Below are 25,535 nucleotides of genomic sequence, written 5' to 3'. Positions count from 1 at the left end.
AAGCCCAATCTTTCTGAAGCTTTCTGTCTGCCTGGCCTGGAAATGACTTCTCCCCACGTGTCTGCAACACAGGTCTTTGGATCTCTTTTGTCCTTATCACATCCTACCCTTCATTAGTTATTTATATGATCATCTTGTCTCTCCTACCAGATTGTAAACTCACCTTGGCAAGGACTATGTGTTCTATACATTCTTCACAGACCCTAGCATGAGGATTTGCCATAATCTCTCAATAAATATTTGCTGAACTGCATCAAGACAGCATTATTTATTTTGAGCTGAGTCCTCATCAGAGTACAATGGGAATTGTTTTTAGAAAGGTCAATAATACTTACTTTCCCGTCTCCAGTTCCTTGCCCCCAGTTCTGTATTTAGTGAGTTATTTAACCTGTGTGTTCCTTCTGTATCCTGAAGAATAGGGGAGCCTAAAGATTAGGAGACCAGGTAAAACGAGGCTGTTTGGGATAAGATTCGTATATCCCTTCTACCGGAGACTGTAGGACCTCAGGATGAATTCAGATTAGAGTAACCCCATAACGTATTTGCATCCGAGCAGAGAGGGACCCATGATTCGTTACAACACTTTCTTTCATTTTTTTTTTTTTTAACCATGGATGGCGTGGAATTCATCTGCAGAGAGACTTCTTGTTGGAACTAGAGCGTCAGTTTCTTTCTCTCAGGTCCTTATGCAGTTTGTCACAGCACATGCCTACCTGGTCACTCAGGCTTCCTGAGTTGTTTCATTGAATTTTTTTTTCTTTTGTGTGTTTTGCTCAATGCCTCTCTTTTTCTTCCCCACGCTTCATTCTTCTCAATGGGAAATTCTAGAGATTAGGGACTGTGTCAGCAGTAGCATCGTCAGTATGGTATTTATGGTTTGCTCTCCCAGCTCAGGACTCTTTGCTGCACATTTTCAAAGCAAGTTTACTTCAATAAAGAAAACAAGTTGGTTACTTAGCGTCTCTTGTCTAACCACCTGTTATGAGCCAAGCACTTGGACCTACATGGTTTCATTTTATCATAGAAAATTATAGCAGGGAGAAAATTTTCCGATTGTTAAGAACCTTGCATCTCATGCTAGGGAATGAGTTCTCTGGGGGTTTCTGTGATGCCCTGGGATGGGAGGATGGCTGTTATAAGAGAAGTGTGGTGTGCCTGCCTGGAGTATCAGTGTTACTCCAAGAGGGGGGCAGGGAGGGGGTTGGGTAAACGTAGGCAAGTTAAATGACCAGCAGTCAACATATATTTAAGCAATCATAACTAGAAGTGTATACAAATATCAAGGAAATCCCAGAGAAGAAAGCAAAATATACATGAGTATTGGTGCTAAAAACAGATTTTATGAGGATCATATACTTAGAATGAATGTTTGAGGATGCCCCCTGTGACTTCTAAGGGGTACTTTCTGGAGGAGGTGGAGAGAGACCCCAGTCTAGTGGTTCCATGTCTCTTCTTGAGGTCCCAGTGTTTACATCCCTGTTGGCAGAGGTGGGTCTTGAACTCCCGGTTCATTGGTTGCCATGCTGCCTGCTTCTCCTTGCCCTTCACGAGCCTTTGGTGTTCAACCAGATACCTGTATATAAGCTCAGATGGTTGTACGGAGCCGAACTTGAAAGTCAGCAGTGCTCACAGAGGTGGCCAAGTACCGTAGTGGGTTATAAATGCCAGGTCTCGCTCTTTGCAGTCACCTGTCTCTGTGGCCACTGGGGCCTATGCTGTATTCCACTATAATCTGCGCATTTTTGCAGGAAATTGACTACTTTTTGGAAGATTTAGTTACCTGCTCTTCTAAAACAAAATGGCTTAACGTGCCCAAGGTCAAATTTATGTATTAGAATCACAGAATTTAAAAATTGAGAAGGTTCTTAGTTCTTCTAGGCCAACATATTTGTTCTATATGAGATAGGATAAAAAGGTTTCCTTAAATTACTAGTTTTCTCTATTTGAAGTTAGGTGACTAGTCTGTTCGTTGTTGACCCGTTTTATCGTTTTGATACCTTTACCCGAATGGAGGTTGGGTGTATTGCTCTCCCTGATGAAGTGAACTAGGGCAGTGGTGTTGATGTCTGCAGGCCTGATCGGTGTCTCCGGGTAGATAATCTTACTCCTCTCCGTAGATAAATTCCACTTTCTGAGTGGCCTACTAGAAACTGTGAGAAGCTATGAATTTTCTCCACTGTTTTATTACCTGACGCTGAAAGGAAAGATACTTGTCCTGGGAATGTTTTGGAAAGCTTAGAACTAGATTGGTTATAATTTTCTTTTCAACTCTTCCTGCCTCCTGTAGCTTTGGCCTTCTCAGTGTCTGAATTCTACATCTAGGAATGAGGACTTGCTTGTGGTCACAGATCCTAGAAGCAGGTGACGTATGTCCATGGATATTGCATTCTGGCAGTGACACCAGCCTGCCTGGTGGGCATGATAAATTTGGTTTCCACATTAAAATATGTTGACTCTTCTGTTTATAAAAGTAATATCTCCTAATTGTAAAAATAGGGAAAATACAGAAAAATATATTTAAAAAACAATTTTTTTTTTCAACGTTTATTTATTTTTGGGACAGAGACAGACAGAGCATGAACGGGGGAGGGGCAGAGAGAGAGGGAGACACAGAATCGGAAACAGGCTCCAGGCTCCGAGCCATCAGCCCAGAGCCCGACGCGGGGCTCGAACTCACGGACCGCGAGATCGTGACCTGGCTGAAGTCGGACGCTTAACCGACTGCGCCACCCAGGCGCCCCAGAAAAATATTTTTTAAATTGCATACCGCAATTTTGGAAATTCTAGTAGTATTACCTAGACAGGAGTATGTTAAAGTTTACTTTTCTGTATATTATATGGTAATAGTTGGGATCATATGTAGCACATGTAAATGATTCAGGAATGAAGCCCCTCTTGTGCTGTGTCCTATATCCAACCTTATGTTCTGCATTTTTCACTTAGGAAGTTTTCTCCTAATTAACAGTTTTACCCTCTGTTTTAGTGGCGGCATGATATTCCATTTTATGGATTTACCTACTTTACTATTCATGTTCTTGTCACTGATGCTGGTTTTCCATTTTACTGTGGTAATAATACACACCTTGCTCTACTCCTCTTTCTGATGATTCCTATAGGAAGGGATTTCAGTTGCTCAGTTTAAGGCTTTTTGGTACATTGCCAGATGCTTTCCAGAAATGTTACGTCACTTAATGTTCCCGCCTGTGGGGTATGAGTGTGTCCCCTCCTTCTGGGCAGGGTAGGTTCTGGCTCCCCAATCTTGGGGTGCACACATTCGCTCCGCTCTGGGCAGCCTGGTGTCTCCATACCCCTGCATGGAGAGCAGCACGCTGTTCGTTCAGGGCCTGGGGGCCAGTCCTCATCCCTCTTAGAACTGGCTTCTTCTCCCTATTTGCTTTGTAGTCTTCATTCACTAATAGCATCATCTGTCTGAGTGCCGAGGAGTTTTCTCAGCATACTTTTTCTTTTCCTTTTTCTTTTAAGCACAGAAATGGCTCTGTTAAAATTAGCAGCAGCTGGGGTTGCTTCTGGCTGCATGCTCCCACGTGACAGTAACTTAGATGAGGGAGCCGGTCTGTCCTGGTGCCACCGTGCCCTTGCCACCTTTGCCTTGCTCACTGAGGTGCCCCGCCTGGCACAGCCTCTCCTCCAAGTCACCTCAGTGGTTGCTACGCAGGAAGTGAGGTTGTAACAACACTGCAGAGGACGGAGGGTCGTGCTGCTGGTAGGAGGGGCTCCTCTTGAGTTCTGATTAACTATCCTCATTTTCTGGCAGTTTCCGTTCCGATTCAGCAGATGCCCCAGCTCTATTCTCTCGGGTGCTAGAGCTGTCTTCCCTCCCAGCTGGCCTGAAGCCAGCCCAGGTGGCTGTGGAGGCCCCACTGCCCCAACCTGCCCTTCTGTGTTTGCACGGACCTGCTCTCTCTCCTTTGGGTTGGACTCAGAGTCTTATATCCAAGTTTTGGGGAAAAAAGTTTTCTTCAAGTATTTGGCCCTTATTTGAAGTTACGCAGACATGGACCAAACCCCAGCTCTCTCACAGGTCTGTTTTAAGACCTTGGGAAAGGGGCCTGACTTTCTCCTGCTGGCCCGTGGAAGGGAACAGTCATGCCCCTCCCTGGGCTGGGGGAGGCCGCCCGGGGTGGCCTGTCGCAAGTACACAGAGGAATCTGTGAACACGTGCCACTTCCCTCCGTGGCTCGGCCTCTTGGATGAGGCCGAAGTGGGGGTACCTGGCATGTCGCAGTTCTCTGCACGCCTCCCTCTCCCTGCCCCTCTCACCCCTGCCGCAGGCAGGTGCCCCTCCTCAGAGAAGCCCCGTGTGTTCCATGGAGCCCATCAATATCAGTGCTCTCCCTTCTTGCCTTGTCATGGGACACTATCGGTGAGGCTTTCTGCACACCCATTTGCAAACAGTTTCCTGTTCCTTATTTTAGCTGTTTTTGTAAAAGTAGCTAGTGGTGCGGCAACCATGTCTTCACTGGTCCTTCCTTCCTCAGCCTCCCCCTCCCCGCCCCCCATTCCCCAGCATGAGCAGGTCTTTCTTGTTTCTGTGTCCTTGGGAGACCCGTTACTTCTCCCATCTCGTGTTCGTGTCTTCAGCCAGCACGACCAGGTTAGCAGTCGTCGCTAGTAGACCGAGAGGTGATCCGTAAAGGGTGGTGGGTAAGGTCTCAGGAGCAGGTACACGACTCCCTGGCTGGCTCACTGATTTATTCATCACTTCTATGCATTTGCATCGTGACCAGAACTTCTGTGTTCCAGACGCTCTTAGCACCAGTGGCAACAAGGTGGCAACCCAGCCCCAGGGCTCAGAAGCTCATAATGAAGTTAGGTTTTAAGTGCAGTCAACTGTGGGCGGTGTTACGATAGCACCTGTATGGGCTGGTGAAGGCATAAATGATGGACTTGACTGTTCCGTTTGGGGGAGGAGGCTATAAAAAGCCTTCGTGTAGGGTGTGGGCTCATCCTGAATCACACAGAGGTCCAACTGCTTCACTCCTTACTTGAAGTTACTCCATGGTGGAATCCTTGAAACTCGGGGGCAACTTAGTGAATCCTAGAGTTCAGCCCTCTTCCTACAGTAACTGAAACCCTGACAGTGTATTTTGATTTATCAGGGAGATTTTTTTCCTCTGCGAGGGCCATTCCCTCTTGCTAGATTTTGGCTGAGAAGGAGGGTATTGTGACCATTTTGGCTGTATGCTGTTAGCACGTAGTGATGTGTAGGGGTGGGGGAGTAAAGAATAAAATGCGCCTGCACTTGCTTGGGTACTAATCTTCTGAATTCTACATGAGAAGAAACCCACAGTTTGTGCACATTTTTCAAGATCGATTTTTTTCTCTTTAACATATTTATGGTACTTTTGCTAAAATGTTAAAGTATAGACAACTATGGAGATTTAAAAGAAAAAGTGAGAAATGTGAAATTAAAGGCAAAATAGGATTAAATCTCAAGGTATATAATGTACCAGATGATGGTAGGGCCTGGAATATTCAGTAGGGTATCCTGGCAAAAGGTGAGGAAATGTTGGTCTTTGTTATCTTTTGACACTTCTTAATGAATAGCCATGTTGGAGACCACTCACCTGTCCGTTTCACTGTTTGCCATTAGTTGTTCATTGGCCTGTAATAGTTGGGGTAAGGTTGATCTGCATATTACACAGGGGGATAAAGAGACTTCCATTATGATCATTTATTTCTCTCTCACCTAAAAAGAGTTTGGACATAGGCCCGGAATCAGGGGTTCAGGCTTCTTTTTCAACCCCACCTTCCTCAGCACATGGATTTTGTCCACAAGGTCACATCTTAGCTCAAGATAGATGCTTGGAGCTCCAGCTGTCACTTCTGAGATGTAGATACTAAGAAAGACAAAATTGAGCCCTCAAATGAATCCATCCTCTTCCATAACCCACACAACACTACAACATACTGGCTAATCTGGCTGCAAGAAAGATTGGGAAATGGATTCTTTTATGCCCAGTGGCAAAATATCCTGCTAAAAACTGGGACCCTGATACTCTGGAGAAGAGGAGAATGTGTGTTGGGGCAGACAGGCAGCAGTGTCTGTCTCAAGGCTTCATCAGAAGGGCCTTGAGGTGGAGAGGAGACAAAGGTCAGTGCAGTAGAGAACTGGAGGAAGTCAGGGTTGAATGTTCCCCACGTGGACAGTGACATTGCCAAGAATGATGTTGGGATGCAGTCAGATGGCCGAGTCATTGAAAGATTAGTGACCTGGAGCCCAGGAGGAAGAGGTGGTTGCATGAACCTCAAAGGAGGAGACTGTTGAAAACTCCATGCTGGTAGGCCAGCTGTTGGCAAGAGGCATGTCTCTCTGTCCCGCCGGACTTGGGAAGTGGGAGCCCTGCTGCTGGACTCGTTTCCTTGTGGACTTCATGGGAACATGGGACTGGGGAGCACAGGGTGACCTGTCAGTGAGCTTGACTTCACCTAGAGTGGCCTCTCCTCATAGAGAAAGGAGAGGAAGAGCCTCTTGCTTGGGCTCTGCTCACCTTGTAGGATTCATCTTCCCACTTGTATGCAGCTGTCTCCATTATGAACATGATTTGTGGGCAGTTTGGTTTTGAGACTTGCTGCCCTGCCTTAAACCCCAGTTCCTGGCTCTTACCTCATGTGACCCAGTTTGACTTTTCTGTTTCCAGATCTCAACTCAGATCCTGGACAAGGCATGATAATTATTTTACATGATCTGTCTTGCTTACATGCAAAGGGAGTAGCCATCTTGTGGATTATTCACAGGCATTTTTTGGTTTTTATTGCTGCTTTTTAAAAATCCTGGAATGACCTCCTTGGGCCTCTAGCATGATTAGGGGCTGCTCAGCGCTTCCCTATAAAACTCTCTACCTGTCCAGCTGAGATATAATATTCTTTCCATTTGTGTTGTGCTTTATGGTTTATAGACATTCTTCACACATTTGCTCCTCTGATCCTCATAAAGAAACTGTGTTGGAGGTAGACGTAACTTATTACTTGTTTCCAGTCAGAAGCCTAGTCTCAGAGGTCACCCAGCCAGCTTGTGGAAGACCTGGGTTTGAACCCAGGTGGTCTGTCTCTCGTTCTCAAGTGTACGAGTTCAGAGTAAGCAAGAGGATGTTAGTTCTTGGCCTGAACAGAATCTGCTTAGTTGATCTGCTGTGGCTGAAAAATTTGTCTGCATATCTGACCACATCTAAACCAGCCTTTGATTGTTCACGTTTGGTATCATCTGTGGCCCAGCTCCCTTTGGTTGGCAATGTGCAGAGCACATTTCCAGTGTTGAGACTGTTTTGCTCTATGCAATTCCATTCTGATTGGATCGGTTTGCGCAGGTCCCAGCCTCACCGATGTCACAGCAAGCGTGGTATGCTGTAGCTCAGAAAGCTGGCCCAGCCCTGGTTCTGTGCAGGCCTGTGTGTGTGTGGTTCCTCGCATGGGTATTAGCTCTGTTACCCTGGGCATACCGCTTAATATTTGCAGCCCTCTGCCTTGCCATTGCACAATTAGGGTAGAAACAGGTAGTTGCCAGGCCATTGTTTACCCCTGCCAACCTCAGTTGTCATCTGTAAACTGGGGATCATGATTGCCACTGCAGAGTATTGCAAAGATTAAATAAATTAGAGCCCAGCACCAGGCCTGGCAATATAGCTGGAGCTTCGCAAATGTTCCATCTCCTTGCCCTTTCTCTTCCACTTTATCTTTTGAAAGTGTTTGGAGAGCCTCCTAAAAAGTGACATGGAGGGGCACCTGGGAGGCTCAGTCGGTGAAGCATCTGACTTCGGCTCAGGTCATGATTGCACAGTCCGTGAGTTCGAGCTCCGTGTCGGGCTCTGTGCTGACAGCTCGGAGCCTGAAGCCTGCTTCAGATTCTGTGTCTCCCTCTCTCTGTATTCCTCCCCCGCTTCCACTCGGTGTGTGTATGTGTGTGTCTCTCTCTCTCTTTCTCTCTCTCTCAAAAATAAAAAACGTTAAAAAAAATTTTTTTAAGGGACATGCAGGTTAAAAAAAATCAAGGTTGTCACAATCTGAACGCCTTGCACACTCAGTACAGCGAGTGCGTGGAGTTTGAGTGTGGGGAGCAAACTTACCTGTTTGACCCGGAGACATCGCTTTGCAAATGACTCTTTCTGAACACTGGCCTTTTCTGACCAATTTGAGACGCCATTGAGGGTGACTCACTCTAGCCCTTCATTGATGATGCTCATTTATAGGCAGTACTTTTATTTCCAAATGGACTTCCTGTCACACTGCCTTAGGGGTTGGTGGGCTGCCTGCCAACCTGGGGGTGGACCGCAGAAAGCGAGTGCGAGGGAAGCCAGCAGTCCGCGGGGCTGTGCTGAAGCGGGTGCGGCGAAGAGGTGGCGGTAAGTGCAGAGGGAGCCGTCGTCCCTTTGGCGGATCCCTGCCCCCTGCCCTCTACGGGGACTATTAAATGTCCAGAGCTGATAGCATTGAGTCTCGAGTTGTTTATTTTACTCAGAAAGTAGACGGTGTTTAAGGTAAAGATTCATAAGCTTTGGATATTCTGGGGCCTATGGTTTTAGGCAGTGATGTTAACTTTTTTTCTCCAACTGAAACCTCTGGTCTTCTGCGAGGACCTATGTGTTCTGCCACCTCACAGAGGTTCCTGTTTTCAAATGGCAGCCCCATCAGTTGGGCAATATAACTGTAACTTGAGAAGACCACAGCCCACGGCTACTCTGCAGATAACCTGCAGTAAATTGCCATGAAGGTGTTACTTTGAAACTGGGTTCTTCGCCAGGCCGGTGGGGCGGAGGAAAATAGCAGTTTCCTTTCTAAGGCAAGGGGATTTGGAAGGAGGGTTAAATGTATATGTGAGCTCATTGAGAGCAGGCCAGCGAAGGTGAAGAAAGGCAGAGGACCTCTTAACATTTTTCATTTTAAGGTTACTTCGCTTCATTTTTGTTGAAGGTGGCAATGGATGGGTGTGAAGGCTGGATTTTATTATGGGGACCCACCAGATTTACTTAGAATTGATCTGGAGGCTGCCTCCATTGTCAGCTTGGCACCTGCATGGTATTCAGCCCTGCCCCCCACCTCAGTTCGCTTCTTTGTAAGTTGGTGATTCTCATTCCAGGTCCATCCAATTTTAACTTGAAAGAAAGGCCTTTTTCAAATAGATGGAATATGCCAGTGCTTCCCAAATGTTGGTGCGCATCAGAATCACCTGCAAGTCCTATTAGAACACTCTGCGGGCCCCCACCCCCAGAGCTTCTGAGTCAGGAGGTCTGGGATAGGGCCTGAGAACTAGCATTTCCAACAAGCACCCAGGTGATGCTCACATTGCTGGTCCAGGCACCACTCTGAGGGCCACAGAAGTAAGCAGAGCAGAAATTCAAGAGCTTATTCCACTTGGGAAGCAGTCACTGTATTAGGCTCACCAGACTATTTAGGAGGATTGACTCTTCAAGCCTAGAAATTGCAAAGAGCTGAATGTTTAAAAATGTTTTTATTTATTTTGAGAGAAAGTGCGCACGCAAATCAGGGAGGGACGGAGAGAGGGAATCCCTAGCAAGCTCCGTGCTGTCTGCGCAGAGCCCGGCGTGGGTCTTGTGCTCACAAACCGGGAGATTATGACCTGAACTGAATTTAAGAGTCAGGCGCACAACCGACTGGGCTACCCAGGAGCCCCAGATCTAAATGTTCAAAAATATAAAACGGAGGAAGGAAAGGAGAGGGGAAAGGAAAAGGAAGAAAGAAAATGAATTCTGTGGGAGAGGCCACATTTCTCTTATCTGTATCCTCATTTTGCGGATTTGTCCATATGTTTTTATAATGGCCTAGGAGTTTCTTGGTTTTTCCCCCCTTTATGGTTTTGGCAGAACTCGTATATCTGCACCTATGACTATAATTTTTTCAGAACAACTTTTTATTCTGGAAAACGTCCAAATATAGGAAAGACAGAGGGGATGATGAGCCCCCTTGTATTCGGCACCCAACTTCAGCAGTAACCAATTATTTATGGCCACTCTTGTTTCATTACTGTCCCACCAGTTTAGTTTCCTGGGTGGGATATTCCCCACCGGATTATTCTGCAGGTCCCAGGCACACCATTTCACTGATGGTATAGTTCAGGTTGTATCTCTAAAAGATAAGGGCTCTTTTAATTAAAAAAAAAAAAAAAATCATGGGGCAACTGGGTGGCTCAGTCGGTTAAGCACCCAATTCTTGATTTCAGCTCAGGTCATGATCTCTCGGTTGGTGAGATTGAGCCCTGCCTCTGGTTCTGGGTTCTGTGCTGACAGCGCAGAGCCTGCTTGGGATTCTCCACCCCCCTTCCTCTTTCTCTTCTCTCTCCTTCTCTCTCTCCTCTCTCTCCTCCTCTCTCCCCTCCTCTCTCCCTCTCTCTCCCTCTCTCTCCCTCTCTCTCTCCCCCTCTCCCACTCATGCCCCCTCTCAAAGTAAATAAAAAAATCTTTAAAAACCCACAATATTATTTTCACACTTAAAAACTTAATTCCCTAATACCATTAAATATTCAGTGTTTATATTTCTTCATTGGTCTCGAATGTTGGTTTGTTCAGGTCTGCATTCAAATAAGAGCCCTACAGTCTGTTTAGATTGATGTGTCCTTTGCCCACCCCCACCCCCACCTTTTTTCCCTTAATTTATTTGCTAAAGCAGCTATTCATTTGTCTCATACAGTTTCCCAATATTCTTTGCTGGGATTTTTGCTGATTGCATCCCTGTGGTGTTTAATGGGTTCCACTGCTCCTAGAATGTCCTGAAAGCAGAGTAGGAGTTCTGATTTGGAATCAGCTTCCAGTTTGTCTTTGTTGGGAGGGGGGAGGGGTGGGGCGAAAGTGTTGCCTTCCTGAGGACCTGATGTTGTTTACTTGCATCTAGAGGCTAACGTGCCTGGTGTGTTCCTTCTCATTCCCTCCCTTCCTCTCTCAGATGCTATAACTGACCTGTCATTTCAGGTGTGAGAGAGGCCAGGTTTTTTAATCTAATGTGTCTTTTGGGTTAGCAACTTTCAGGAGGAACAAAATACAGGGAAGTGTGAGAGACATCATCTGATCATTTAACTTTAGGTGAGTGCTGTTCCGATATGCTGTTTTCTTACCCCACGGTGTTAGTTTTACTGTCTGTAATCTTCTGTTTAATTAACAAAGACTTTATTCTTACTTTGGATTCATACTGGCATTCCATACCTGTGATAGCTACTTGCTTGGAGTGACTCCCAGTTTGTTTCGGGTACGCTGGTCCAGAACTGCAAACTAGTTATTGCCGTGACACGTATGCCCAGGATAGTGCTTTTGGGTAGACAAGGGATGTAGCAGGAATCTGGAACGTACAGATTGAGTTGCTGGCTAAGGATACATGCACATGGGCACATGGGCACATTTAGGCAGTATCATTCGATTGTGTGGCTGTCCGGGACCAACCAAGTTCATATCTTTATGTTTATGAAATAAAGGGAAAAACAGACCAGTTCAACCTACACCAAAGTCAAAAAGAGCAAGGCATATTTCACTGTAGAATTTGAGTTAGACATTGATGTACAGATGTCACATTGTACTAGAGTGAATACCATTGCTTTCCGAATATAATAAAGTATTGTTATTTCAAAGAAGGAGATTTAATGATCACTTAATCAAGTCCCTGAGGCCCTGAGAGAAGAAGGGACTTCCTCAAGATCTGTCGTTGAATTAAGGTGCCACACTATACAGTGGCAAAACTGGATTGGCCAAGGTGTCTCCAGTAATTAACATATGGATTCTTGCCAAGGAAAAGAAGCCGTGTCTTTTTCCACAAGGACTGAAAAGGTCCTGGTACCTACTCAGAGTCACGGAGGTCTAGCAGCAGAGGCCAGTGTCCTTAAGTCATCTGAACTTGACCCATGCCATTTGAAGGGTGATGCATTTTGGCAAGTGGTGTTAGCATCCCAGAACATTTGAAGACAGAATAACAACCCTTTATAGCCCCAGAAGCATAGAAAGAGAAGTTTGTCCACTTTGCTGGGCCTGTCTCTTCATATGCAAACTTAGGGGATTGGGCTAGTAGTTCACGCTTTTCTGTCCTGGCCCAGCTCCGTGACCTACAATACCCTGTTTAACCTCTCTGGAGTAGTTTTCTCATCCACAGAGTTAGGAGACTGGACTGACTTTTTCCTCTGCCTACATTCTGGAACTCTTGTTTAATTCTTGCACTCATGTGAGTGCACACACACACACGCACACACAACCAAGAAAGAAGGTAAAAGTGTCTGGGAAGCTGAGTGTTTGTAAGCTCATGCTTCCCCTTGTTAATTCTCGATCTTTGGCTTCAGGGTTCCTTGTAAGTAACTGATACCCAGTTTAGAGGTAAAAAATCAAAACTGCAAAAATGGCTGTGAGCTAGAACATTTGTTTTTGTTGTGATTTTTCAGTATCAGTGTGAGAAAATTAATCTCACAAACCATGAGAAAGGGAAGAAACATTTGCTGGAACTGGAGGAGGCCCAGTAAGCCCATTCTCCCCTGCGTATGTTTGGGGCTACGTCATAAAATGAGGCTAATGGAAGCCAGGTAGGCCACCTTCGTTCCTGGTGCAGCCCATGCTGGTCGGCCTGGCTTCTGTCTGTGGGCCGGTGGGTGGGTGTCCTCGTGGTGAGCTGCAGGAATGGAAGACTCGCTCGCTGGGCAGAAAGGGACTGGCTCACCCCCAAGACGGACGTGCGAGGGCGTGACTGAGCCCTGTGGTGCTCAGCGTCTCCTCTTTCCTTGCCGGTTACTTTGTCTCCCGCGGGGTCAAGTGAGTGTGGGAGCGGGAGAAAGGCAGGGCGTTACACCAGAGGGTACTCTTGCAAGGAAGGAGATATCTGCCCGGAGTGGGAATGAAGGTGGCCCTCATACTTCTTCTAGGGATCCACCTCGGTCACCTGGTTTCCATCTTGTTCTCAGATCTGTATTTTCCTAGCGTGTTAATTTTAAGCCCCTAGGGAGAAAGGTGTTCATGAGGCTGCCTGAGCTAGAGTAATGTCTACCTTTTCTTTTCTTTTTTTTTTTTTTTAAACATTCATTTATTTTTGAGAGACAGAGAGACAGAGCACAAGGGGGCGGGGTTGGGGGGGGTGGGCAGAGAGAAGGAGACACAGAATCCGCAGCAGGCTCCAGGCTCCGAGCTGTCAGCACAGAGCCCGATGCAGGGCCCGAAACCCACAAACCGAGAGATCATGACCTGAGCTGAAGTCGGACGCCCAACCGACTGAGCCACCCAGGCGCCCCAAGTAACGCCTACCTTTTATTGGGCACTTTCTTTGTACCAGCCACTGTGCTGAGCGCTTTGGACTTGTTTTCATCTAATCGTCACTCCACAACAAGTAAATAGGTGCCACTGTTAACTCCACTTTGTAGATGAGGAAACTAAGGCTTAGCAAGGCTAAGCCGATGCCTGAGGTTTATATAACTGGTGCAGATTAAGAAAGTCATGGGGCTCCTGGGTGGCTCAGCCAGTTAAGTGTCCGACTCTTGATCTCACCTCAGGTCATGATCTTGCAGTTCATGGGATTGAGCCCTCCATTGGGCTCTGTGCTGGTGACACGGGACCTGCTTGGGAGTCTCTGTGTCTCTCTCTGCCCCTTGCTCACTCTCTTGCATGCTCTCTCTCTCTCAAAAATAAGTAAACATTAAAAGAAAATCACTGGAAAAAAACCCTTCGGATACTACTCCTGAAATCATTATTGCACAATACGCTAACTTGGATGTAAATTAAAAAATATGTAAAAATAAAAAAAAAAAAAGAGAGACAGACATGTCATTTTCTTCCATTCTAACTCTGTATGACATGCTTGTGTTGTGTTCTCTAATTCTGATACCGAGTAGCCCCAGGAAGGTGGCTGGAATGGCATAGGGCTTAGGGAAAAACTTGAGCACCATGGCTAAGAAGAAGCAGTCAGAAGAGAAGAGTCAGAAGAGCAGGTCTGAGGTGATCAGTAGTGTCATCCTGGTAGGTGAGGAACCCGTGCTTTCTGGGTAGGCCATGACGTACAGATAGATACAGGCACAGACTTATACTTGATACTCACCGCCACTTACTGGTGGGTGGCATTGCCAGGTGCCAGCACCCGTGCCGGGTGTTTTATATGTACTGGTCTCTTGGAAACGTGAATGCAGCAATATCTTTTAAAGGGACTGGTGAGTGTTTTACAGGGTCCCTTTTGTCTGCCCTTAAACCTCTATCCATGTATACACGGGACCTCCTAGACCGAAACACTGCCTCACGATCCACCTAAGACGACTTGTATCCTTAGGACTGGAAAGGTCCCCACACAGAGGATGTTCAGGTTCAAAGTCAGGGCCTCTGGGAGCTGGTGCAGCTTGTAGTGTTGCTTTTTTTTTAGCATTTAGTTTTGAGAGAGCATGAGCAGAAGGGGGGCAGAGAAAGGATGACACAGACTTCGAAGCAGGCTCCAGGCTCTGAGCTGTTCGCACAGACCCCAGCGTGGAGCTCAAACTCACGAACTGTGAGATCATGACTTCGTGGAGAAGTCTTACACTTAAGTGACTGAGCCACCGAGGTGCCCTGCAGTATTGCTTTTTAAACCAGAAGTCCAAATATTTTCTTTTTCTTCCTCCTTTTAATGATGTCATCTTCTGTTTAAGTCTGTTAGATGCGGTTTCCTTTTGGTCTCAGTCGTATTCACGCTCCCTTTCAAAGGCACCGTCCGTGTCCCGGGCCAGGGGCTCGGCTTCAGGGATCTGCAGTGATGGTGGCCAACTCCCTTAGACGTCACTTCCATCTCTACAGTGGACCGTATTCATTTTGAGTGACATAAGGGGAATAATAAGCAAGGATGTACTTGCACGTAGACATTCCAGGCTCGGTTCAGATCACTTCCATTAGAGGATATATAAATAATAGCAAATCCTTTGGGGCCATGTTTAAATTACAACTGTTTTAAAAACTTCCCATTGTTAGCTGGAGTTGTTTTATACTTTGAAAATAGAATTTTAATCTAATTTGACTTACGATAGCCTGGCCTCATAGCATTGCTTTCTGGAATTGTAAGTAACCTTTAACAGATATTGCTTATTTTGCCCTTTTAAAACAATGGTTTCACAAATGAAAAGAAATGCACATGCATTGAAAAAAGACTTGGAAGAGAGAGAACACAGGGTCCATAGAGATTGGCTCTAGGATAGAACTGGCCATTGCTATCTTAGCAATGTTAGGTTGTCTGCACGTTCCAAAGTTTCCATCTAAATGGATATTTTTCCTCAGTTTTACAAAATATGACCATTGGGAAAACAGAAGCAAGAGAATTTGAAAAATCACCCCTGACCCCAGCACTCTGTTCACCACCGCTGTCATTTTGGTGTCCTGCACTCGCCTCTGAGTAGCAAATGTGTTTCATTCCCCAGATCTGCAGTTTTCCCCCTTTGCACAGGTTCCCGACAGCCTGCCCAAGGCTGTATCTTCACAGGACTCTCCTCCCCGACAGTAGCAGCCCCTGCTGAGTCTAACAGATAAGCCACCTTCACAATGAACCCAAACAGGAACCTTGGGGAGGAAACACTGTCCCCCTACAGTTAGTCTGTAGCCCCAAATGAGAACAGTGTGTTCTGTAGTAAAATGTAATCTACGCTCTGTGTTGACATTGCGTGAAATTTGTTTATTTATAGTAAAGCTCATATGTATCTGGGATAGTTTCTGCATTGAGCCCATTAAGAAAATTTTGAGTGTGGGCAGAATTTAAACAGATTATTTCCTTATTTCCTCTAACGGGCCTGCAGCTGCTGTTTAACCTACCCGTTCATAGAAAGTTTTCAGAGACATGTTTTTTTTAAACCAAGGAATATGTGATTTGGTGATGGAATCTATAAATAAAGTGACCCATTTTTAACTAGATTGCTGGTGTGCTTTTCAGCAGGACTTTGTGGTTTAGCTAATGAAATCTTTTCACAGATGATCCTCTGAACCTCGTGTCTAGTTCTGTCACTGCCGCTTTTATGACTTAATTGCCTTTGTGGTTTAATTCACTTCATGACACATTCATCACCATGAAGTTGTACACTCTTCACCCCGCTCTGTCCTAGTATTTGCTTGATGACTCTTGGGGTCAAGGAGAGGTCAAGAGGTGGTTTTGCATTATTAAAAATAAGTGGTTGTTTGCATAGGCTAATCCGTCTTGTTTAATTAAAACGTCTTTGAAATTTTAATTAGTGCATTGAATCTGCTTCCTCTTGATAATTTTCTGTTCCATAATACTATTGGTTGAGCCTATAATAAGTTATTTCTCTTACTTGTAGAGAATTAGAGTTTATAAAGTCCTTTCGTATTTATTCTTCCACGTAATCATTCCAACATTCTCCTCCCCCCAAACCCCGATATGACAGATATTATTATCCTCAGATTTTTTGCAGGTGGGGAAACTGAGGTAGAGAAATTATAGGGAGAGTATGCTGGGTCCTTACGGCTATTAGATGGCAGGCCTGGGATGCTCCCACTATAGAAAGCGGACAGTTGGGATATTACAATTTAGGAAAAAGCTCCTGTTTCATTGTTGTCTGGGAGCCTTGGGGTGGCCCTCGTGTTAACACCTTGCAAGTATGTCGGGAGGCCCCTGTGGAGTACTGGAGTGTGAGATTTTCAGCTACACCAAGGAAGTTGACTTGGTCACGTCTTCCATTCTTGTGGTTCTGGCCATGAGTTCACGTGGCGGCACATCTTCACATCGACGGGTGTTAAAGTCGGCTTTTGGAGGAACCAGAATCTGTTCTTTTTTTTAAAAAAATTTTTTTTCCTTGCATTTATTTATTTTTGAGAGACAGAGACAGCATGAGCAGGGGAGGGGCAGAGAGGGAGACACAGAATCCAAAGCAGGCTCCAGGCTCTGAGTTGTCAGCACAGAGCCCGACACAGGGCTCGAACCCATGAACCCCTTGAGATCATGACCTGAGCTGAAGTGGGACGCTTAACCCACTGAGCCACCCAGGCACCCCGCAGAATCTGTTCTTACTTGCTTCCTCTAGAGGCAGTGTCTGTTGATGTAGAGTTTTCCACTTTCCCCCCCTTGTGACTGTGGTGTCCACACTTTCCAGATGCATCCAAGTGTAGGTCTTCCTGACCATGCCACTCGACTACACAGAGCATGGAGAGAGTCATACCCCAGGCACAGCCCTTGTGGCTCCTGGCTGAGCTCCTGTTCCTCTCCACCCCACCACGGGAGAGACGTTACGTGCACATAGGTGTAGTGCTCAGCGATTTAAATGTTTCCCTTCCAATTCTCATTTCATCTTCTACCGGCCTTGTGAGGTAGGAGGAACAGAGGTGAGCACCTGCATCGTCCAGCGTCCGTGCTCTAATCTGCCAACAAGGAGACCACAAGACTTGGAAACAGAAACGCGAGGCCAAAGTCAGAAAGCGATGATGCTGGACCTGAAGCCAGGTATTTCTGGCTTCAAAATGCCTGCTCCCTCTACTATAGTAAGCTGGCTTTCCAAAAGTACAAAATAGATTTTTTTTAAGGCTTTAGGATTAAAATAACACCTGAGAGACATCACGTTTGCGCAGTAAGCCGCTTCCTCCCTCAAAAGTTGTCTCCAGTTTCTGACATTGAATTAATTTAAGAAATGTTCACAATTTAAATTTATAACTCAGTTTGCTCCTGGCATATGCATTCTCGAATTTAGAATGCTATCACAAACCCTTTAGTTATTACAGAAATATTATAAACACCTACAACTATCCATCCTAATGAGGAGATTTGCCAGTCACAGCTTCAAAATTCTATTCCACGCTTAAAAGATATTCCATAAGCTAAGATGTTCACAATTACCTACTTTCAAAATAAGATAATAGTGTTTCCCTTGGTTGGATTATAAAAACAGATTCTTGACTCCAAATCCAGCTAACCAACCCCATGTTATGATCAAAATGAGAAGTCTGAATATAGGCAGACTCGAGGGATGCAGTGAAGTACCCAGTAAATGAAATGTAAATCAAAGAGAATAAAATCAAGTAGTACATTTATAACTCTCAGTGTCTGCATGCAAATATAACCCCCCTTCAGAGTGAGGTACACATGGTCTTTTAAAAATTATTGTGGATCATAAGCAAAAAATTAGCAAGTGCAAGATCTTTTGATAAAACAATCAGATTTAGTCAAATTTAATTAACATCATCAGGGAAGAAAGGGAGGAAGAAAATCCCAAATACGGATAATTCAGAGGTCATTTTTTTGTGGTCTTTTCAGCAATAGATTTAGTTTTTTCACCATCTGTGTTATGTTTTTGACAGACATAAAAAATAATTTCACCTCCCTCAATACGGGTCAGCTAACGGGGAGCGAGTACGCAGAAAGGGGAGCAACCACAGGTAGTCAAAGGAAAGGACCGGTTGGAGCTTTAAATTTTAACCCACACCGTGCAGCTTACATGCAGGTAATCACATTTTTAGTACTCGATCAACAAGCATGTACTGAAGCACCTACCATGCATCAAGGAGTTAAAAGCACTGGACACCAGAGCTCCAGACCAAGGGAGCGTGGAGTCAGGGCCCCTGAACGAGGGCGGCTGGGCACAGTGAACGATGTGTTTCTAGTTTTGTTTCTCTCTGGGGTCGCTGCCCTGAAAGGCTTACGTGTTTAATTGGAGGAGAAAAAGCACCGTGGAGAGAAAACATCGAGATGGAGAATAGAAATGTTAAGTGGCATGCTTGACGCATCAGGAGCACTAACACATTTATGTGGCTCGTTGGGATTTACTTCACGAGCAGACCCTAAGTATATGTAGGAGATAGCTTCCCAGCCCCCTCCCTTTCATCTTTACATCTGCTCATTTAATTTCCAGCAAAGAGCTGGGTCTGTTCCGCGCCTGTGCCCTAAGGTTATTGGCCTCCATCCCCACAGTCTCGTGTAAAAAGTTTAAGAAGCCATGAAGGACTGGCTCTGGCTCAGACCTTTGACCAGTTGATCCCGTGAACCCTCAAGGGGGCTATGTACGAATGACGATGGCTACGGGTTTTCTCTTTGTTTCAGAATTGATTTTGTTGCTTAAAAAAAGGACATTTATCAAAGGCTGAAGGGATTGTCAATGTGGGGAGAGGGGCATTAAAAAGGAAGCCATTATCCAAATGACTGGTGGAGAGGGAGTCGCTTAGGATGTACGTTTACACTGACGTGTATAAACAGAAGGTAATTGAATGCCTGGCTAAATAATCCAACCTGCATAAGAGCTAAAGCACAGGAAGTGCCTGCTCTTTGCTAGATTCCCTGCAGGACTAAGGCCTTCTTGGTTTTTTTTTATTAAATTTTTTTTTTAAGTTTTTTTATTTATTTTGAAAGAGAGAGAGAGAGAGAGAGAGAGAGCATGAGTGGAGTAGGAGGAGTGAGAGGGAGAGAGAATTCCAAGCGGACTCTGCGCCACCAGCCCACAAACCACAAGATCGTGACCTGAGCTGAGATCAAGAGTCAGACAGTGAGCCACTGAAGCCTTCTAGACCTAACTCCTGACTCCTCCCAAGAGCCCCACAGGTTGGAATTATCATTGCTGCCCTTCGAGGGAGAAACCTAAGGCTTAAGGAAGTTAACTCTTGAAGCTTTCATAGTCAACCAGTCCATGGCTGAGTGGAATCTAGAACCAGGTGTTTCTGACCTCAGAGTCCCAGTTGATTGTGACAAGTCATAGCTTCCTCTGATGATGTTAGGGCTGTAAGCAAAGGACCTTGTGGGAATGATGTCTGGAGAGAAGTGCCGAGTATGATGGAGGAGACCTGCGTGAATCCAGGGAACCCAGATACCTAATAAAGTGCGTTGTGGTAGTGGCAGAGGGGCTGCTGGATGTGAGGTTCTTGGTAGGATCCCTCCTAGGGTGTCCTGGGGGGGCAGTGAAATGCTGACAGACAAGTCCATTTGAACAGTGGAGTTTCGAGGTTGCTTAAGCCGCAGATCACTTGCTAATTGTGCCTCGAGGCTAGTGTAACCTATCTGGTCTTTGGTGTCTTCACTAATGAAATGGGGATGATTGATTATACGAATGAATGAAATAATCCATTATTACAAGGTGCCCACAACGTAGCAGGAATTTTTTAAGCACCATGTGTAGGACAGTGAAAAATAGATCAGGGGTGGGGGTGGGGGTGGGGGCGCCTGGGTGACTCAGTCAGTTCAGCATCCAACTCTCGATTTCAGCTCAGATCATCATCTCACAGTTTGTGGGTTCGAGCCCTGTGTCGGGTGGGCTCTGGACCGACGATGTGAAGCCTGCTTGGATTCTCTCTCTGCCCCTCCCCTGCTCGTTCTGTCTCTCTTTCTCTCTCAAATAAACTTTAAACACACACAGATCAAGGAGTGCACTCATTGAGCTTATTTTCCAAGGGGGACAGATAGTCAAGAAATCAGCAAATACATTTTGTCAGGTGGTGGTGGAGTGCCATGAAGAAAGAATGAAGAGAGAGGTACAAGAGCATGAGGGTAGGTAGGCTTCAAGAGCAAACATGGAGTTAGCCGCGTAGATGTGAAGGCAGGGCAATGCAAAGGTAGTGAGAAGCATACCTGGCATGTTCCAGAAGCAGTGAGGTCTTGTGGCCAAGGAAGAAGTGGAAGGAGAGGTTGGAAGGGGGGGTCCTATGGACATTGTAAGGACTTTGGCTTTTATTCTGACTGAATAGGGAGCCTCTGGAGAATCTTGAGTAGAACAACAAAATCTGAATTGACTTTCCTTTAAAAAGAGCCCCTCTGTGGGACACCTGGGTGGCCCAGTCAGTTAGGCATCTGACCCTTGATCTCAGCTTAGGTCATGATTTCACACTTTGTGGGATCGGGCCCCGCATCAGCTCTGGAGTCTGCTAGGGATTCTCTCTCTCCCTCTCTCTCTGCCCCTCCCCGATTCCTGCTCTCTCTCAAAATAAACAAATAGGGGCAGCTGGGTGGCTCAGTCGATTGAACCGTTGAGTGTCGACTTTGGCTTAGGTCATGATCTCGTGGTTCGTGAGTTGGAGCCCCACATCGGGCTCGCTCCTGTCAGCCTGTCAATGTAGAGTCCGCTTCAGATCCTGTCCGCCATCACTACCCCTCCCCCACGTGCACTCTCAAAAACTTAAAAAAAGAAAGAAAAAAAAAAAGAGTCCCTCTGCTCCTGGCTGGCTCAGTTGGTGGAGCATGAGATCTTGATCTCAGGGTTGTGAGTTCGATCCCCACTTTGGGTGTAGAGATTACTTAAAAAATAACATCTTTTAAAAAAATTATTAAAATGGTCCCTCTGGCTACTGTGGAAGATAGACTGTGAGGGTACTGAAAACATGCAAACATTTGACAAGTGGAGATCAAGGTAAGATTGTCAGTTACAGCCCCTGGGGTGAGCAGGTGTCTAGAAGACCATTGGTTATAAAAGCGTAAATTGCATGTCACACTTCAGGAAGGGCTGAGTAGTGAAAGTTGCTTTTGCCCCGCCCCATCATTACATGAGACTGTTGGGCATGATCATGTTCACTGATTAAAATGGTTTTTATTCATCTAATCTATTAGCACTATACTTAGTATTGATATTAGTCTGAGAGCAGAGGTGATATTTCTTTTTAGGGTGAATGGATCAGATTTGATACTTGTTTCTACTTGGAACTGGAACAGAAAAATAATAATGCAAGATGTTCTTTTCTTTAAAAAAAAATTTTTTTTTAATGTTTATTTATTTTAGAGACAGAGCACAAGCAGGGGAGGGGCAGAGAGAGCCGGAGACAGAATCTGAAGCAGGCTGCATGCTCTGAGCCGTCAGCACAGAGCCAGACACGGGGCTCGAACCCATGAACCATGAGATCATGACCTGAGCCAATCGGACACCCAATCGACTGAGCCACCCAGGCGCCCCACAAGGTGTTCTTTTCTAAACACCATAAAGGATTAAAGTATATTTGGTTTTATCATAAATTATATACATTCAGTGTATAAGAATCAGTTTCTTTTTTTTTTTTTTTTTAATTTTTTAAAGTTTATTTTTTGAGACAGAGAGCAGGGGAGGGGCAGAGAGAGAGGGAGAGAGAATCCCAAGAAGGCTCCACATTGTCAGCACAGAGCCCAATGTGGGGCTCAAACTCACGAACCACGACATCATGACCTGAGCTGAAACCAAGAGTTGGACACTTAACCGACTGAGTCACCCAGGTGCCCCTAAGAATCATTTTCTTAGCAAAAAAGGGAGACTTTTTCCTAAATCAGTGGTTCTCAGGGGGTAAAGGTCATTTTGCTTCAGCCCCCTACCCAGGGACATTCAGCAATGTCTGAAGATGGGTTTTTTTTTTTTTTGCCCTTGTCCATAAACTTTGTTTTTTAATTAATAGGTTTGCTTTTGATTTTTTTTTTCAATGTTCATTTATGTTTGAGAGAGAGAGAAAGCATGCACAAGTGGGGGAAGGGCAGAAGGAGAAGGGGGTGGATCAGAAGCAGGCTTCAGGCTCTTGAGCTGTCAGTGCAGAGCCAGACGTGGGGCTCAAACTCACGACTGTGAGATCATAACCTGAGCCAAAGTCGGACACTTTACCAGCTGAGCCATCCAGGCGTGCTTAGATTGGTTTTTTTAAAGAACAGCTTTACGTTTACAGAAAAATTGAGCTGAAGGTATGAAGAGTTTTTGTATAGTCCCTCACCGCCCCTGTCCCCCAGCCCCCCAATTAGTAACACCTTGCCACTAGTGTGGTACACTTACCATAGTTAACGTGCCAACATTAATACGTTAGTATTAGCTGGAGTCCACGGTTTCCATTAGAGTTCACGCTTTGTATCGTGCCTTCTATGGGTTTCGACAAATGTATGCTATGTATCCAGTGTTACTGTAGGTACACGGTGTATGCTGTGGTTTTGCTGCCCTGAAAATCCCCTATGCTCTACCTATGTATCCTTCCCCCTCCTTCTAGACCCATGGGAACCACTGATCTATTATTCACTGTCTCCACAGTTTTGCCCGTCTCAGAACGTCAGTGTGTCAGATCGCACAGTATGTATGTAGCCTTTTCAGAGCGGCTTCTTTCACTTAGCGTAATGTGCATTCACGGTTCCTCCGTGTCTTTTCCTAGCTTTACTGGCTCATTTCTTTTTAGCCCTGAATAACGTTTCATTGTCCGGATGCATAAAGATGTGTACCACAGTGTGTTTATCCGTTCTCTGGAGGAAGGACGTGTTGGTCGCTCCTTTGGAGAGGTTTTGGATTGTTAACCTGAGAAGAAGCCAGGATGCTGCTAGGTACCCCCGCAGGACACCCGCACAACACAGAATTACCCAAGTCAGTATCGCAGGGGTGGAGAAAGCTCTGTTCAAAATACATGCTAAATAGGATGAGACAGAGTATTTTAATCACACACTTTCAGTTTTGCTGTGCTTGAGGGTAGTTTGAGAACCTCAACCTTATAGCAACCCCAGACACGAAAGTTCCATCTTGTAGATGAAGGAAGAAACAGGCTAAGAAATGTTAGTAACAAGCCTCCTGTCATTCTGCTAGTAAGTGGCCAAAGCCAGGGTTTCAGGCCCGCAGCTTCTGTCCCTGAGCCCGAGTAGGACCCGCCGGGGGCGGCCGGGGCGGGGCCCGGCCAGGTGTTATGTTAGTCTTTCCTCCTGTATTATTTAGGGATTCTTTTGGTTGTGTTTTTAACCAGAACAATCGTCCTTTTTTCCCTTGGTGACTTGAATGTCTTGTAATCTTTTCAGTTCAGTGGACGTTCTTGGAGTACATGCTAGGTCACCCTGTGCTGCAGGAGCAGTAGAGCTGAGGAAACCACGGTCCTCAGGGGCCTTTCAATCTGGTTGTCTTCTGGTTCCTTCTCTCTTCATCCTCCTCTCCCCTTCGATGCGGCTGCCCCAGAAGGTAGAGATACGGTGACACATGTCCTCTGATGACCCAGCCCTTCCTAGTCCTAGAACCGAAAACCTGTTTGCTCCAGAGAGCCATTTACTTAATGAAGTCATGAAACTTTAGGCACCCACACCCCCTGCACCCCAGCTGGTGTCTGTCTCAGGTCTTGGCTGCCATCTCTGGCCTTCCTCCTGTGGCCGTGAATCCGCTTCCCTGGCACGCGGCAGCTGATCTGGATAAAGAAGTTGGTTGTTCTTTTCAGTGCCCATTAGAGGCCTGCCCTCTCGATCTGTTCTTCCTGTTTGCTGTGAAAAACAGCTGCCAGCGTTGGTTTAAAAGCCAGCATTTTTATTTGTTTGGGATTTTTGCCTATTCATTTTTAGCAGTTCTCTCATCTCTTGCAGCCGTGGAGATAGCTGTTCATTGTGGCACATACTCTGTGTCTGGGAAAATGAACACCACCCCCCCACCCCGCTCCCACCCCCACCCCCAACCCCAACACACTACACAAACACACATCCCATAAAATATTTGCTTGTTTGTTTTTCAGCAACCCAGGCTGGTTTCCGTTCCGTTTATTTAATCTTCAGAGAATTTTCTTAAATATAAGGCTGGTGTGATGCCTTTTTTTATTGGCTAAGGTCAAAAAAAGGTGTATGTGGTTTTTCAGATCTTTGTGCAAATGAGTGAGCACCAGTCTGTGCATGCGTGGACATATTCTCTATAATGTTAGACAGCAGCCATGGCCAGATCATTTGTCTACATGCCTTTTCTCTCCTTTTGGAACATCAACTCCTGGAGCACAGAGATCGCAAGTAATTATTTGAGTACCTGCCCCTACCTGGGAGCAGGCTCTGGGCTCTGGGTATTGGGAACCCTCTGCCTTCATGGAGGTTGCAGTCCGTCATTATGTGCCTGACCCAGTCATTCTATTTCTGCGAATTTTTTCCTAATTTCTTTTCATCATGGATGTGTGATGTAGATTTAATTGAATAAAGACAGAAACTGAACAAGAAAAAAACATGGTGCAAATGCGCCCGCCCTGGACAGGCTCCCGTAAATAGCAATGACCATTCAGTATAGCAGGTGCTTGCCCTTCATTCAGCAACTATTGAGTGCCAGCTGTATGCTGGGCACCGTTCTCGGAACTCAGGCCACAGCTGTGAATACAGTAGACCAAAGTGAAAGTCCTTGCCTTCTTAGAGTGTCATTCTAGAACACAGTTTATATTCATCTCTGCTCAACTATGGAAATGTGTACAAGATGCTACTAGATAATAGGGTAGGAGCAGTGGTGTACGTGGATTAAAGTCACACCAGAATTGCTCTCGTTTTGCAGAGCACGCTCTTGTTTGTGGGTAGAATAAAGGGAGCCACTGTGTTCATTATACATATTGAAAGAGTGAGGTTTTGTCTGAGAGTAAGCTTTGGTACATGGTCATTTCATAGTTAGGAGGTAGAGGAAGGTAGCCTAAGTACTTATGCAAGCCACTTATCATTAGGATAGTCTGGATAAAATACAGGGTACTATTTCTTGTCATGTCCTGTGTTGATGCTGGTTCCCCATACACTCATCTGAACTAATGGGCTCTTTGGCATCATTTCCTCAAATGCATCATAGGGAATGAATTTCTCTACTAAGAACCCCCATGATAGCTTTGTCAGACAGGGTTTTGATTTAGCGATCACATGATGTGCTTCCCAGCTACAGGATGGCAAGGGGGGAGGGTCCCTGTCGGTCCTTAAGTGCAAGCAGC

General features: G+C 45.6%; 1 protein-coding gene and 1 long non-coding RNA gene across 7 annotated transcripts in view; both read left to right on the top strand.

Moving 5' to 3' along the window:
- The window catches only part of ASAP1 (ArfGAP with SH3 domain, ankyrin repeat and PH domain 1), a 314,485-nt gene that overhangs the window by 77,322 nt on the left and 211,628 nt on the right, over nucleotides 1–25,535 (top strand). The gene's annotated exons all lie outside the window — the stretch shown is intronic.
- LOC121042988 (uncharacterized) lies at nucleotides 5,855–21,050 on the top strand. Its single transcript, XR_005796609.1, has 2 exons — nucleotides 5,855–7,783; nucleotides 20,911–21,050. It is a non-coding gene; the product is annotated as an uncharacterized LOC121042988 (long non-coding RNA).

This window comes from Herpailurus yagouaroundi, unplaced genomic scaffold, assembly GCF_014898765.1.
Source record: "Herpailurus yagouaroundi ecotype Mexico unplaced genomic scaffold, PumYag 186, whole genome shotgun sequence".
NCBI classification, from domain to species: Eukaryota; Metazoa; Chordata; class Mammalia; order Carnivora; family Felidae; genus Herpailurus; species Herpailurus yagouaroundi.
This window is presented reverse-complemented; position numbering and strand designations above follow the sequence as displayed.